Raw genomic sequence first — 13,999 nt, forward strand, 5'->3', positions numbered from 1 at the left:
CTTTCTTTGACCAAAAAGTTGTTGAAAAGAATAGTTCTTTATGGTAACAACTTTCTTTGCCTTGTTATTTTAACCAAATACCCTTGATGGCTAATGGTGATGCAATTATCCTACGAGCACAGCTGCTACTGTCTGCCTCGACTTTTTTATCAAAAACCCCGTTTTCAATGCTTTCCAGATACTTGTTACAAATATGTTGTCTGAGTGAAGGGTTTGAGCGCTTTGGAAAACATGCTGTCTAGTACACTGTCAGCTCGCGAAATGTTAAGGTGCAGCAGGACGTGTTTCTTCCAGTGAAACAGCTTCCTGTGGCCGTAAGGTGGCAGTGGCCTGAAGATGGGGAGGAAATAAAATTAAATAAAATAAAAAAAATCTTTGGGACGTTAGATTGTAATAAAGCCAGGGCAGAAACTGCAGGCAGCAGTCAGCTCTTTCTGAGTCATTCCAGCAGAAACTTCTCTATATCTCGATCTCTATCGGTAATGTCATACAGTTTTTGCTTTGTCTCTTTTCATGAGCTCATCAAAGCTGATTACGCAGCTCCGCTGTAAGTGAAAGCTGTGAAGCTGAGCCGAGCAAATCAGGCCATCCCTGTGGATGTATAAATGAGTCAAATGACCTCCAAAAGCACACATTTTAAAATACGGTTGTATAAACTAACAGATCTCAATGGTGATTAGTGTAAGCGACTCCTGGAACATCAGAAAAGGAAGCGGGGGAGGGAAGAAGCAGCAACCTCTTTAATTCAAGTTTCGTTTTGCTCTTCCAAAACATAGTACTGACATGTACAAGGGCAAATGTGCACAGCATTGAAATAGTGGTGGGGGGAAGGGGGAGGCATGTTAGCAACTACTGCCGAGGTGTTACAGCTGGCTGTAAAAAGCATTTGTACAGGCAAATCAAATGGCTTGTTGAAGTCAAAGCTAGAAGGTGAAGTCCTGTTCACTAGTGGAGCAAATGGGAGCCCTGTCCTTGACGTTAAAGGCTTAGACAATGTCTGACCTGTAAAGCAGGGTGGCAATTATTTGAGTAGGAAATATTACCAGAATGTGTTAACTTTTAATTCTTTGTCAAATCGTGGCTGCGCAGGGGAGTTGCACAGGTATGTAAAACCTGTGAAAAATGTGACCTGTTAGCATGTACGTGTCTAGGATAGCGGGACATGGTCTGGGGCTGGTGGGGGCCACTGTGCCTGGCAGCGGCCGATAGCTGTTACAGCGTGGTGTGTTCCTGGCTTTCTGTAACAAATTATCAATCTCAATCCGGTTTAGGGCAAGGATTATTGCAATAAGTGGTGCAAATGATGATAATGCTTAAGCTAGGACCCAGAGTTATTTGAAACTGGAGCCTGCTAGGAAGCTTATGGAGCTCGAGAGCTTATTTTTCAATTATTGAGGTGGAACAGGTGGCTTAAATGACGGCTGAAGGGAGGAAGAACAAGTTTTCTGGGGCACGGAAAGTCAAAAGTGACACAGCGTAGGTGAGAGGGGTCCCCACCAGTCCCCTTTGCCTAGCCTGGGGCATCCAGCAGGGCATCAGCCCATCTCACCTCTCATCTTGGGGTGGGATCCCCAACCAGTCCTACTCTGAATGGCAAATAACCGATGGACTAAAACTTGGGTGATCTTTTTGTGTACATAGAGAGGTGGCTTTTAGCTGTTGTATGAGAGGGGCACTAGCTGAATGGGCACATATGCCTGACTTGCCATTTTGTATGTATTTCTGTGTCTGCAGCTCTGGCTGCCAAGGCTGTCAGGCCAATTGGCTTTTTAGATTGGATTTGATGAGGAGTCTCCTTCTAGGACTGAAGAAGGACCTACTAGTGCAAAAAAAAATGTGATGTTCCCATTGCGTATTTCTCTCTTCATTATACTTTGAGTTTTCCCAAGCTTCCTATTTCTCTGACTTTCTGGTAGAGATTTGAAGAAACAGTAAACAGACAGGAGTTTAACTGCTTTGTAACTCATTTTTTGCATGGCGCGATTTTGAAAGCTGAGGATGGGATTGTTCTCTGGCCTGGAAAGCATGGGGGAAGATAAAACAATTTTCAGCTTTTGCTAAATTTGATCACTAAACTTCAAAACAGTATTGATTGGCAATTCTCATAAGTTAAATGACAAGAATGAGGTTATATTTAGAGAAGTGTCCCAATATAAGAATGCTGTTCTGACTTTCTCAAAGCTGTTTGAGAAGCTTTTCAGACTGTCCCAGACTTCTCCTTTCATGCCCCTTCCAACTGTTGCTTGACACCTGTGAGCTGATAGCAAGACTCTTCTAACATGTTTTGAGGAGCATAATTCCAAACTTCCTTTTTTACATTTCTGACACATGTTTGCTTTTCTGATAAAAAAAATAATTCCTCTAAACCGGGCTGAAAACTTCTGGTGCTGAGATGTGGAAGCAATCTTTGTTAGATTTTTATTAGTTTTTAAATAAAAACACATTTTCCCTAGGAAAATAAGTACAGGAGTATTTTATTCAATAAAGGCTGCTAAAGAGTTGGAACGTCTTCTGTTCTTACTTGGTCCTGCTTCCCAGGTAAGTTGTGTGAGGAGAACTATTATTTCTGAATAACACCAGAGCGTAAGTGCTTTCTGCTTCATATGTTCCCTGATTTCACTGTACAACCTTACCTGAATTCAGCGTTGTTGAGCCCAAAACAAAAGAGGAGAGGGGGAGCAGGGGCTGAGACCAGGAGGGAATGCAAGATGTTTATCTTGCTGCTGAAAAAGTGGGAGAAAGGAAATATCAAAGTGTTTGGGGCAGAAATTTTGTTACAGTGCCTGGAGATAATGAATTGGAAGACTTGGGTGGAAAGAATATTCTTTGTAGCTGTTAGCACACCTGTACAAAGGGTTGAGCAGCTTGGTTTGCATAGCTGCTGTAATAGATATTTTTCTAAAGGGTGTGATAGAAATGTGGCCAGTTTAAGGAAAATCAAGTTTAACTTTTCTAACCCCGATCATGGTGGTCATGCCTGCCTTCCCTTTATTATAAAGGAAGCATGTAGGGCCTAGGCAGGGACTAACCTGTGCCTGCCAGATACCGCAGGAAAGGGCTCTGTGTAGCTTGGTTTTGCACTGCTGTTCCACAGAGATGCTAGCAGCTCTCCCCTTTTTAAAAATCACAGCCTGGTTATATTAAGTATCTTAGCAGCAGCAAGGTCTATCAGGCATTGTAGCTGTGTCCCTTGTCAGACTTGCTCTGTTCTTAGGAGTGGGCTCCTGGAGCCCTCTCATGAGCCACCGATGTGATCTTCCCAAATTATTAGATGACGAACCTGCTAATAACCTGTATTGGGTTAAATCTGGAGGTGGCTTGTGTGAGCTATTTGTAGTTTAGCCTATGGCAATATGAGAGCTTGTTCTTTAAATTCCTGGTTTTCCTTTGAGCGCTGGGATCTGGAAGCTTAACTGATAACCATGGTTACTTCTCCTAGTTGATGCACTTGTGCATCAGCAACTGTTGCCAGCTCTTGTAATGTTAGACTTATCTTTAAAAAAAAAAAAAAAGCATGAATGCAAAGTTGAGTCCAATCCTGAAACTGGGTGACCCTGCGTCTGAATGATTGTGGAGCTCTTTGCACTAGCAAAATAGCTTCTGTGTAGTAAGGTCTCAGCAAGCGCCTGCCTTTTGCTTTGTCCCCACTCATATAAATTAGATGACTCTGCTCTGATCGCTCATCCAGGTGATGAGATCAGAGGTGGTGGTTGATAAACTGTGAGACATCAGTGGAATTAAGTCAAACTGCTGGAGACAAAGGAGCTCTGAACCCCCTCCCTGGCTGGCAGATCAGAGAAGGATTTAACAGCTTGAGCAGAAATCACTCCATTGAAAGAGAGGCAGTGCAGTCACATTGATGCTCAGAGTAGAAAGCTATAGGTGTCTCTTCTTAAGCATCCAGTAAGCCTTAATGACTCCCCTTTTCACACAGTGGAGCATTCCATTTGCCAGAGAAAAAAGCAAGTTACATAAAGCATTTTTCCTATGTGAATCCTCCTCCTGTAACACTCCTGTCATTTCAGGACATTATTCAAAACAGGCTGATTATGATTGCTTCTCTGAGCCCACGGAGGTGACTTATTAAGCCACCTCTACTTGCTGCTTACTACTGGCATGCAAGACACCTGGGCTGCATCCGTGAGGCATTTCTGTATATCACTGGGAGCTCCCTTTACTGTGTCAAGATAGTTGCACTCTTCATGCACAGACTTACATGCTGCCATTATAGGAGTCAGAGATGACTGCTGAGAAACTCTGGAACTAAATCTGCTATATATTTTTAAAAATAATTTATCTTTTTTGCTAGCACTTATAATGTAAAGGGCTCAGAGTAGAGCTATGCAGAGGTCAAAGGGGCAGCTACACCATGGGTAGCCGTGCGTATGCTAGCTTTAAACCAGCTAGCTCAGTTATCAGAAGTGATACAGAATTCAGGAATGGACCTCAGAAGAGGATGTAAAAGCCCAGCTGGATCTTAAGTGCACACTTGCACTATTGGCTTGTGATGGAGATCATGAATGCGTCCTGTGTGACCATGCAGTAAAGTTAGCTAAGCACCCTGATAGCTGTGTGAGCAACTTAAAATATGCCATGCATATATGCTCAAGAAACACAGCGCTCACAGCAGCTCTATTTAAATACTGTGATTATACTACAAATTCTTAAATCGAGGCGTCTGAGATGATGCCTTCCTACAATGCCAAAAGCATGAAAATGCTAACTTGAGCTCCTCTTGCACCAGCAGGTTCAGCCAGGGTGGCAGGAGATATAAGGCTATTTTCCTGTCATAACTTATGCAGGAGTTTTAACATTAAAAATATTACTTCAAATTTTATTTGGAAGTAAACTTGTAAGCTGACCTGTTGGTAGATGTGGGACTTCTTACACTTATTCTCACGCCCCTTTGACAAAGGTGGGGCAGAAGTTGTTCATGGCCGTTTGCTATGGGGCTTTAATATGCAAATAACCTGCATTTATAGTTGTTGTAAGTTCTCTTTCGATTGAGTAGTGTTAGAGCACCCTTAGAATAAACGAGAGTTGCCCTATGAGAACAGAAATGAGAAGAGCTGTTGCAAAATAGATATTGCATTCCCACAGCCCCAAAATGCTAGGTAAGCAGCAAATAATTATTCTTGCTGTATCCAGATCAATAAACTGAGATAAAGTGGGGTTCTTACCAATTTTTTTTCTGAATTTGTATATAGTACTCTTCAACCAGAAGCAAACAGCACTTGAAGTGGAATGATTAGTTTAAATTGTGCTTTATGTTTAAAAAAAATAAAAGCTGCCTTTTTTTCTGTCTCACAAGTTTTAGACTTTTGGAGCTTATGTTTCCAAGCTTACCAATAACAATGGTGTAGGAAAATATGAATTTCAGCTAGGAAATGGAAGCTGGAAATCTTTCATAATCACATGATTCCAGCAGCTGAGGCTATAACTACTGAAATGGTAAAGTTGTAGATAAAATAAAATTTTGTACTGGAGTAACTTTTAATGGGGGTTGAAACTCATGGTATTCTTTCTTTAAGCTTTTACTTTTAGGACACACTTGCAAAAGTGATTCACTACGGGAATAAAATTCTAAGACTACCTTTTGTTTTTTCAACCAAGAAGCCACATTCTGCCCTCCAAGTCTGTCACAGCCATTTAGTGGATTAGTGGTCCCGGCACCCTGTTAGCGAGCATTGCTCTGGCTGGGAGGGGTTCAGGGACATGGTGACTGACCCAGCTTCGGTCCCATGTTGGAGAGAGGCAAGTGAGGAGACACTGTGCCAGGGAAGATGTAAGGCATGAACTGAGTGGACAGATGAGCCCTTTGCAGAGCTGCCCTGGAGGAAACTGAGCAGGATTTTGAGTTTATCTTGTTAATTTATTTATTAATAACATGAAGTCCCTGGAAAGAGGGTGAGTTTATAGATTCTAACTAGTGCATGGGCTGTCTGCGAAAACATTGGAGAAGATAGCAGCTCACAAACAATATTGTAGCATTGATTTTTTTTTTTAAAGTTCTCAATTGACTTCTAGTTAAAAATCAATGCTGTGATATGACACAAAGACAGGGAAGAGGCTGGCTATCTAAGAACATATTTCTTCAAGTACCTTTACAAGATCAGCTTCGTAATGTTCCACAGCAATGTCAAAATCGCTTCATTAAAACGAGTACAAGCCACTCTTTTTAAAAAGGAAGATTTTGTTCATGTTGGCATCTTCATTATAAACACACGCTAACTCAAAATAACTTCAGTTGGGAGCAATGAAAACAGCTTTGTTTCCAAAATAAGATATGAAGCATTTGCACTTAATCGCAGTTACAAAATATTCTCATGGCTTTTAATAGTGATTCAGTGACTGGAGGAGTCGCTGTCACAGGCAGCAGCTCTGCTGCCAGCTTGACCGAGTTCAGTAACTGTCCCCCTTTTCCACCAGCTGGACTGTCTAGTAGATGATCGCACACCAGACCCCACGTGTTCATCCAGTAAACTTAAAGCTTCTGTCTTTTACACAGCAGCTCCACAGCTTCTTTCTCCTCTGTTACACAATAGTTATTTATTTTTTGCTACACTTCAATTACACCATGACATGCTTGTAGGTACTACTGTCTAGGACCTGAGGGTGCTTTCCTCCTTGCTGACATGCTCCGCTGAGAGCCGGTGAAGCTGCTGTCTCAGCACTTCCTCTTGGTGGTTGTTCCATTTTGTTGTATGCTGACATCTTTTTTTATAAATCAATAATAATCGTTCCCTTAATTGAAGTTCAGTGACTGGAGGTTTTGTGTTTACTGATATTGCATTTAAACCTTACAATGTGGCCTTGTGCTGGTGTTACTGAACACCTGGATCTGGGATCCTAGATCTGCTTAAGCACGTCTTCCTTCAGTTAATTTGAAATTTGGTGCATTAATATCTATTTTTCTGGCTACAGTTATGGTAATTTCGTAAGCTCTTAGGACAATTTTTTCCCTAGGAACATGAACAGTGCATGCTCTACTGTTAGAAGAAAGTACTAGTTATGTTCAGTGTATGTATGCATATGTGTATATATACATATATTATTTACTATTATGAAAACTAGCCCCCTACCACTTTCACTGGCTTGTGCTATGATCAGTGGCAGAGAGAAATCCCAGGAACAAGCAGGCCTGGAGCTATGTCGCAGGCCCTAAATCCACCTAAAGGATCTTTCCATCAACCTCAGTCATTTTAGAAGAGTCTCTGTGTGGTTTCAGGTGTAAGAGAATGTCCTGGTTTCAGCTGGGATAGAATTAGTTTCCTTAGTAGCTGGTGCAGTGCTGTGTTTTGGCTCTGATGTGAGAACAGTGTCGGTAGCACACGATGGTTTTAGTTGTTGCTGGGTGATGTTTATACCATGTCAAGCACTTTTTGGTTTTATGGACCTGCCAGCCAGAGGGGTGGAGGGGCACAGGAAACTGGGAGGGGACACAGCCAGGGCAGGTGACCTGAACAAGCCAAAGGGGTATTCCATACTATATGACATCATGTTGAGTATATAAGCTGGAGGAAGAAGGAGGGAGGGGGGGACATTTGGCATTACAGCATTTGTCTTCCCAAGTAACCGTTACGTGTGATGGAGCCCTGCATCCCTGGGGATGGCCGAACACCTGCCTGCCCATGGGAAGTGGTGAATGAATTCCTTGCTTTGCTTTGCTTGCGTGTGGCTTTTGCTTTCCCTATTAAATTGTTCTTATCTCAACCCTTGAATTTTACATTCCTTTCTGGTTCTCCTCCCCATCCCTCTGGGTGAGGGGGGGTGAGTGAGTGGCTGCGTGGTGCTTAGGTGCCAGCTGGAGTTAACCAGCATCTTCTCTGTCATAGTCTGGGGGCTTCAGTCTGCTGGGGTAAGGAGCACTGGCATAAACATGTGGGAAGTAAAACTGCACCAGCAGTTCTCATGCTGTGGCTAATCTGCTCTGAGGGCAATGTAAATTTCAATGGAAATACCTTTTGCCCAGGATTTCTGAAGGGACATCTCAACTGAGACTGTTTTAATACATCTTAAGCACCGAAGAAACTCCAGGACAGTGAAAAAGTAACCACAACGTACTAATACTTCAATAAAAAATAAAAAAAAGAGGGGGGGAAGCAAGGTGTGGCAGGTTGGTTCTGGCCAGCAATGAAACTCCCACACAACCGCTCACTTGCTCACCTGCTGCTTTAGCATAATGGGGGAAGAAAACAGAAGAATGAGATCAAGAAAGCTCATGGGTTGATACCCACGAGGGTATCAGTGAGGGCATCCCTCCCAACAGGGATGTTGCTTACCAGTTACCCTCACAGGCAGAACAGACTTGACTTGGAGAAATTAATTTACTGCCAACTTAATATATGTTTTGTTTATCAATTTGGATATTGGGGACCAAAAATTAAAACAAAACAACCCCAAACACTAAAGCCCTTAGCGAAAACCTTTTTCTTTCCCTTTTCCCAGGCTCAGTTTCACTCCAAACTCCTCCTCTGCCCTTGTTATTGCTGGAGGTCTTCCTCAGCCCCTTCGGGGGGTGGGTGGGTGGGATGAGTGGCACAAGGGATAGGAAGGGGGGTTGCAGTGAGTACACAGCGGTTTTTCTACTGCTCCTTCCTCCTCAATCTTTTTCTCTTCTCCCTGTGGGCCCTCTGTGGGCTGCAGTCCCTTTGGGAACACCTGCTCAGACATGGGACACCTCCTCCTCTGACCTCCATGTTCTGTTTCGTGCTCTTCTGTTACTTCATCTTTCTCTGTTGTGTGTTCTACCCTTGCACACGTTTTCAGAGAGGTGCCATCAGCTTGGCTGGTGGCCTTAGCTGTGTGCTGGGGTAGGTCTGTTATGGAGCCAGCTGGAACTGGGCATGACTGCCATGGGGCAACCCCTGGCCCCATCTCACAGGGGCTGCCCCTGCAGACCCCACACTGTCAACACCATGACAGCTAAGCCCAATATGTAAGGTTATAAGCTGGTTAAAATAATATGGATTCCAGGAGAAAGAATTGAAATTAGACTTTCAGTTTATGCAGAATATAATTCCATGCGTATAGCTATTGCTAGTAAACCAAACTTTAGGCTAAACCTAGCTCCTCAAACAAATCGTATTTAGCCCTTGATTGGACTACAAATTTGATTCATAGAAGTAACCTGATGTAATAAGCTTAGTTTTGTACAGTCAATCCGATGTCATTGCTCCTTTTTACTAATGACCAGTAGGGAGTGTAAAATCCTCGGTAGAATTTGCATGTAGCCAAAAAGACTGGACCGGCAGTAAACAATCTAGGGGGCAGCTGGGTTCCTCTGGGTTGCTGTGCAGCAAGGGTTCACGTAAACAACCTGTGTTTCTATCCAAGGTGAAACACTAGGCTGAATGTGAAAGACCAAGGGGTGGACATAACCCCTATTCCCCCATGGGACGAACTCTGGAAGGGGTTTACAGGAGATACAGAAAAGCATGAACTCCAGCATCCAGTGTGGTGATGTAGGGAAGGAAGAGAGAGGCTTATGGGCCCTGGCAAGGGAGAGCAGGGTGGTGATACTACCTCTCCATACCATAGAGCAGTATTTGAATTCTGTATCTAGTTTTGGCTTCTACATCTTGAAAGTAGGGTAGAATAGTGGAGATGGCACAGGCTTGCAAATGTTATTTTTGAGGGCAAGAATCACATGGCAAGGGTGAGGGCCAGGATTGTAGGCCTTTCCATATCGAGCAAGGTAGAGCAGCATGGAGAGTCCTTGGCTGGTGGTGAACAACTGAATTTGTATCCTAGAAAGCACCTGGAAGCTTCAGCGCTGTGCTGCTGTGTTAGCAGTTCTTTGTGGTGCTCTCAGTAGAGCTGGTCACCCTGCAGGTGGACTGTATGAAAGTGCTCCTCTGCTCTTGGGACCTGTGCTAGTGTTTCTGCCCTCTGTATGTGCATTTGAAGTTCCTGGGACACAGGCTGGTCATCTCTGCTGTTCCCTTAAGGAGTTCACCTTCATGGACCATTAGGTTACTGGAGGGATATGGTACACAAGCACACTTTGGCAGGTGGGGTGGGAGAAAAAAAAACCAACTGGTTAGCCAGCCTGGTGATCTTTGAGCTCTTAGCACCTCCAGGTCACCATTTCCTTCTCTGTAAATTGTTGAAATCAGCACAAGATAAGTTGGTTTTTAGTCTGGAAAACATAATGAAGTGGCCTTGGCTGGCAATGCTCGGGTCTGATTAAAGAACACTTTGTTTGGATGGGCATATCTAACAGAATCATGTCTTTGGCTTGCTTTAGGCTTGTTTTCTGTTGTTTCTCTTACAGTATGTAATAGAGCTTTTATGCTGACACTTTCCATCTGAGACATGGAAGGAAGTTGGCCTATTATTGACATTTATATGATTCTGGAGAGGTGAATAAACATCACTCTGCTTCTTGTTAACTACTGGGCAATGAAACAGCGGCTGATAACTTACTTAACTCAACAACCTCTCTCTTTTTGCTGCAGTTTGAAACATTTTGAGATTCAGGTACCTGGCCTGTTGTTATCCGTATAGTATCTATTGGTGCATTCAGCAGAAAATCTTGCACTGTGTACAAATCTTCCATTCTCCATGTTCATAAATGCCTGGCTAATTGCTTATTATCATATTGAAAAGCTGCACATTACAGAGCAGATGCCAGCAATTTGAACGGCTGGATGAAGCTTGGGTACCTACTTCAGCCTGCTCAGTGCAGCGGCTGTGAGAACAAGAGGCACTGAGGAACACTGGGAAGTACGAGCCAGAGACAGCCTTCTTAAAAATCGGGATAGTCAGCAGTAAGTGTTAAATATGCTGTTAGAGACCAAAGATTTCCTTGCTTTATTCCTTTGGCAGTGAAGGAATGTATCGTATGAAATAGATATAACAAGTGGTCTTCCACAGAAGAAGCATGCTGATAGTCTCCTAACAAATGCTGGGTTTAACCTTTTTACTCTTGTTTGTTTGCCATGTTTCTTTTTTTTTTTTTTTATTCCTGTCATTCAAATCCTGTTGTGTCTTTCCCTACAGATACTGAATGTGCACCTGATAAATACTCCTCTTTCGAGCAGCTTTGAAAAAGCTGTTCATAAGATCCTAGTACCTTTTCTACCCCGTGTCTTTTTTTACCAATTAATGCATTTGCTTAAAGAAATTTCAAGAGCAACCTACCAAACACTGCTTTCCCCCTGTGTACAAGCAGCTACTTTCTGCCTTTACATTCTGCTTCAGTTTTGCCAGCAAAAAGTCAGTGCTGTAAAGCGCCCTGGATCAGGGAACCGATCCAAGCTGAAAATAACCTGCCAAAAACATGAGTCCTTTAGTAGGAGCAGTTCCTTGGTTTGTTTCTGAGTGTGGCTGTACCTACCTCTGCTACTCGAGAAAAGACACAAGGGCAGAAACAGGGACTAGGCCAACTCAAACCAGTGTCACTGGCAAAAAAGTACTCGGAACCACATCTTACTAAGATAATTTGTCTGTTCTTATTATTTTGAGTCTTTCTTCTCTGTAATACTTACTGTGGTGCCTCTGCAGTGACTTTACATAGTTTTATAATGGGCCCTATAAACTGTTCCACCCCGACGCATGAGTTGAGCAATTAGCTGGGAAGTGCCTGCAAGGTTAAGGCCCAAGAGGCTGCGATACCTGCTCTATCTTCAGGTACTCTGGGTTTTAGTGTACCGAGAATACTTGGATGTATGCTGTCTGGTGGTGGGGATTTACTGCCTGGAAGTTACCCAAGTTGTTGTTGCTCATTTATTTTATACCAGCACAGCCTGATCCTCCAGACTTACTCTGTCGTCTTGGGCAATAATCCTACTGGGCTGAATTTTAGCAGGCAGAAACTGGTATATCTCTGCCGAAACAGCTGAAATCAGGTGAGAGGGTGGAGCATCAGACTATGGAAAATAGGATTAGGAACAGCAGGAATCAGCCTTGTAAAACCTTGTCATCCCTTGTGATAAGACCGATGCAAAGAAACAAAGTGGTATGCAATCCTCTTCTGTCACTTCCATCTCTCTTCTGGGTCACTTGACTTTTAATAGCCCATGTGTGTAGCTAGAAGTGTTTGCCTGTAGACAGCTGAGATTACACGGGTCCAGCAGCTGCTCCTGACCTCAGGAGGAGGTTTGGCTTGGCCGAGTCACCTGGGTCACCTCAATCGGTTGCTTCAGCAAATGTAAAGTATTAAGTAAACTTTGTGGAACTGTGAAACTTGTACTAAAATGTTACATGAAGAAAAATACTTCAGATTCCAGAGTTTTGGGGGTTTCTGCCTCTTGCAAACAGAAATTGTTCCTTTTAATCTTTAAAAAAATGACTGGTTTAGACTTTGAAGATGGGAAAGATTGAATAAATACCATGTAGAGTAGGCATGGTACTTCAGTCCTTTCCCTTTTCTCTCCAAAGTTATTGCTGTCTGCAGCATTGTCCTATTGCAGTAATTTTTTCTTAAATTGTATATTATTCACCTCTTCTTGAATAGATGTATATATCATTGCCAACAGTAACACCAGTGAGATGTTGGTACAGAGAAGATAACAATTATTCCTCCCTTTTCTTACAGACTTGAGAGGATCGTAACTGACAATTGCAGTTTGGTCAAGCCAAAAGCAAATCGGAGCAGACATCAGAGTAAATGAAACGGTATTAATCAAGGCAAAAGGTGACTGTGACACAGGCAAATGTTTTGACTGCTGGGAAGGGCTGTGAGGCTGCAGCAGAGCCAGCTGTGATATGAAGTGTGGCTGCTGCCTCTTGAGAGCAGAGTGACAGATAAAGCTGCTCTGGGAAGATCAGCTTGTTGTCTTTGCCTTTCCCACACTTTTTCATAAAACAGTTAACTGATTATTTTTGAATGGACTAAAATAATCCTTCTTATTTTTTCTCTGAAGTCTGATAATTATAGCCACATGTCTGCAATTTGTCTAGTCTAATTTTAAAGGCTGATCGTGTGAAGGGCAGGTAGAGCTGGGTAAGTAAGAGGAGAACGCTGATGCAATGCGCCCCATCTTAACGTTCCAGGTTGTCACTGTATCAGCTGTCTGGCTGTCAGGAGAGTGTAAAAATATTTCCAGGATGGCTGGAAGATTTTTCTGAAGGAAACACCTGGGAAGCTTTCACCTGCATGCAGGTCACTGAAGAAACACAGCAAAGCAGGGTGCTCTGAAACTTCAGGGTGATGGTTTTATAGAGAGAGAGTGGTTAAACTGATCTTTCTTCTTTTTTTTTTTTTTTTTTTCTTTTTTCCATGTTAAGACTAAAACCGTAAGGTGAAAAATAATAAGGTGGAAAAAATTCATCCTACAGTGGAAGGCTAGGTTTGCCAGAGAAAGCCATCTAGTGGTCACTGTACTTTTCTCCACCTCTCCCTATGCTCAGCCTTGCAGGCGTCTTGCCAAAACGTTCAGGTTTTTAGTCATCACAGAGGTTTTGTACATGCTGCAGGAGATTACATGCTGACAGGGCTGTAGCTGTGCCCTCCCCAGCAGAGGCGGAGGATGGAGAGGGCTGTTCTCTATCGAGTGGGACAAGTGAAGTGAAATGACCCACCTGAGCAGAAGACAAGTCATGTTGCCCGTGATAAAAATTTTTGTAATGGTGAACGGCAGAGGACATTAAAGGTTGTGGCTGGTCTGGAAAAACAGTGTCAGAATTGAAGTGACTCAAGTAAAATCCTGACTGGATGAAGCGTGTAAGCCTGTGCTGACCCCAGCTGTGCCCAGGGTGTGCGCATGACAGCAGAGTAACAACTCCTGCTGGCGTGTTGTACTGGTTAGGAGGTGTAAAACCCTGTTTCATCAAAATGCTTTCTGGATTAGTATGGAATTTATTAAAATAAATTCTTTTTGGAGGATAAAACAATTTAAAAACATGAATGCTTTTGTTTTGACATATTCTAAATGTTTTGACACTTATATATAATTTTAAGAGTTGAAAAAATGTGGAGTTTGGACAGCAGCTTTCACTTGATCACCATATGCATTTTTTCCACTTCCCCTGGAAAAAAACAATTAACCAACCA

At 42.9% G+C, this 13,999-nt stretch overlaps 1 protein-coding gene across 2 annotated transcripts in view; it reads left to right on the forward strand.

The window, feature by feature from the left end:
• The window catches only part of PHF21B (PHD finger protein 21B), a 265,259-nt gene that overhangs the window by 49,013 nt on the left and 202,247 nt on the right, over nt 1-13,999 (forward strand). The window contains exon 3 of one of the 2 annotated variants that reach the window (XM_080390800.1): nt 7,278-13,999. This exon is cut by the window's right edge and continues 35,737 nt beyond it. The gene's annotated coding sequence lies outside the window, so the exon portion shown is untranslated. The other variant, XM_080390799.1, reaches the window with a different exon arrangement.

The sequence above is a fragment of the Falco punctatus genome (assembly GCF_963210335.1).
Source record: "Falco punctatus genome assembly, chromosome: 6".
In the NCBI taxonomy this organism is placed as follows: Eukaryota; Metazoa; Chordata; class Aves; order Falconiformes; family Falconidae; genus Falco; species Falco punctatus.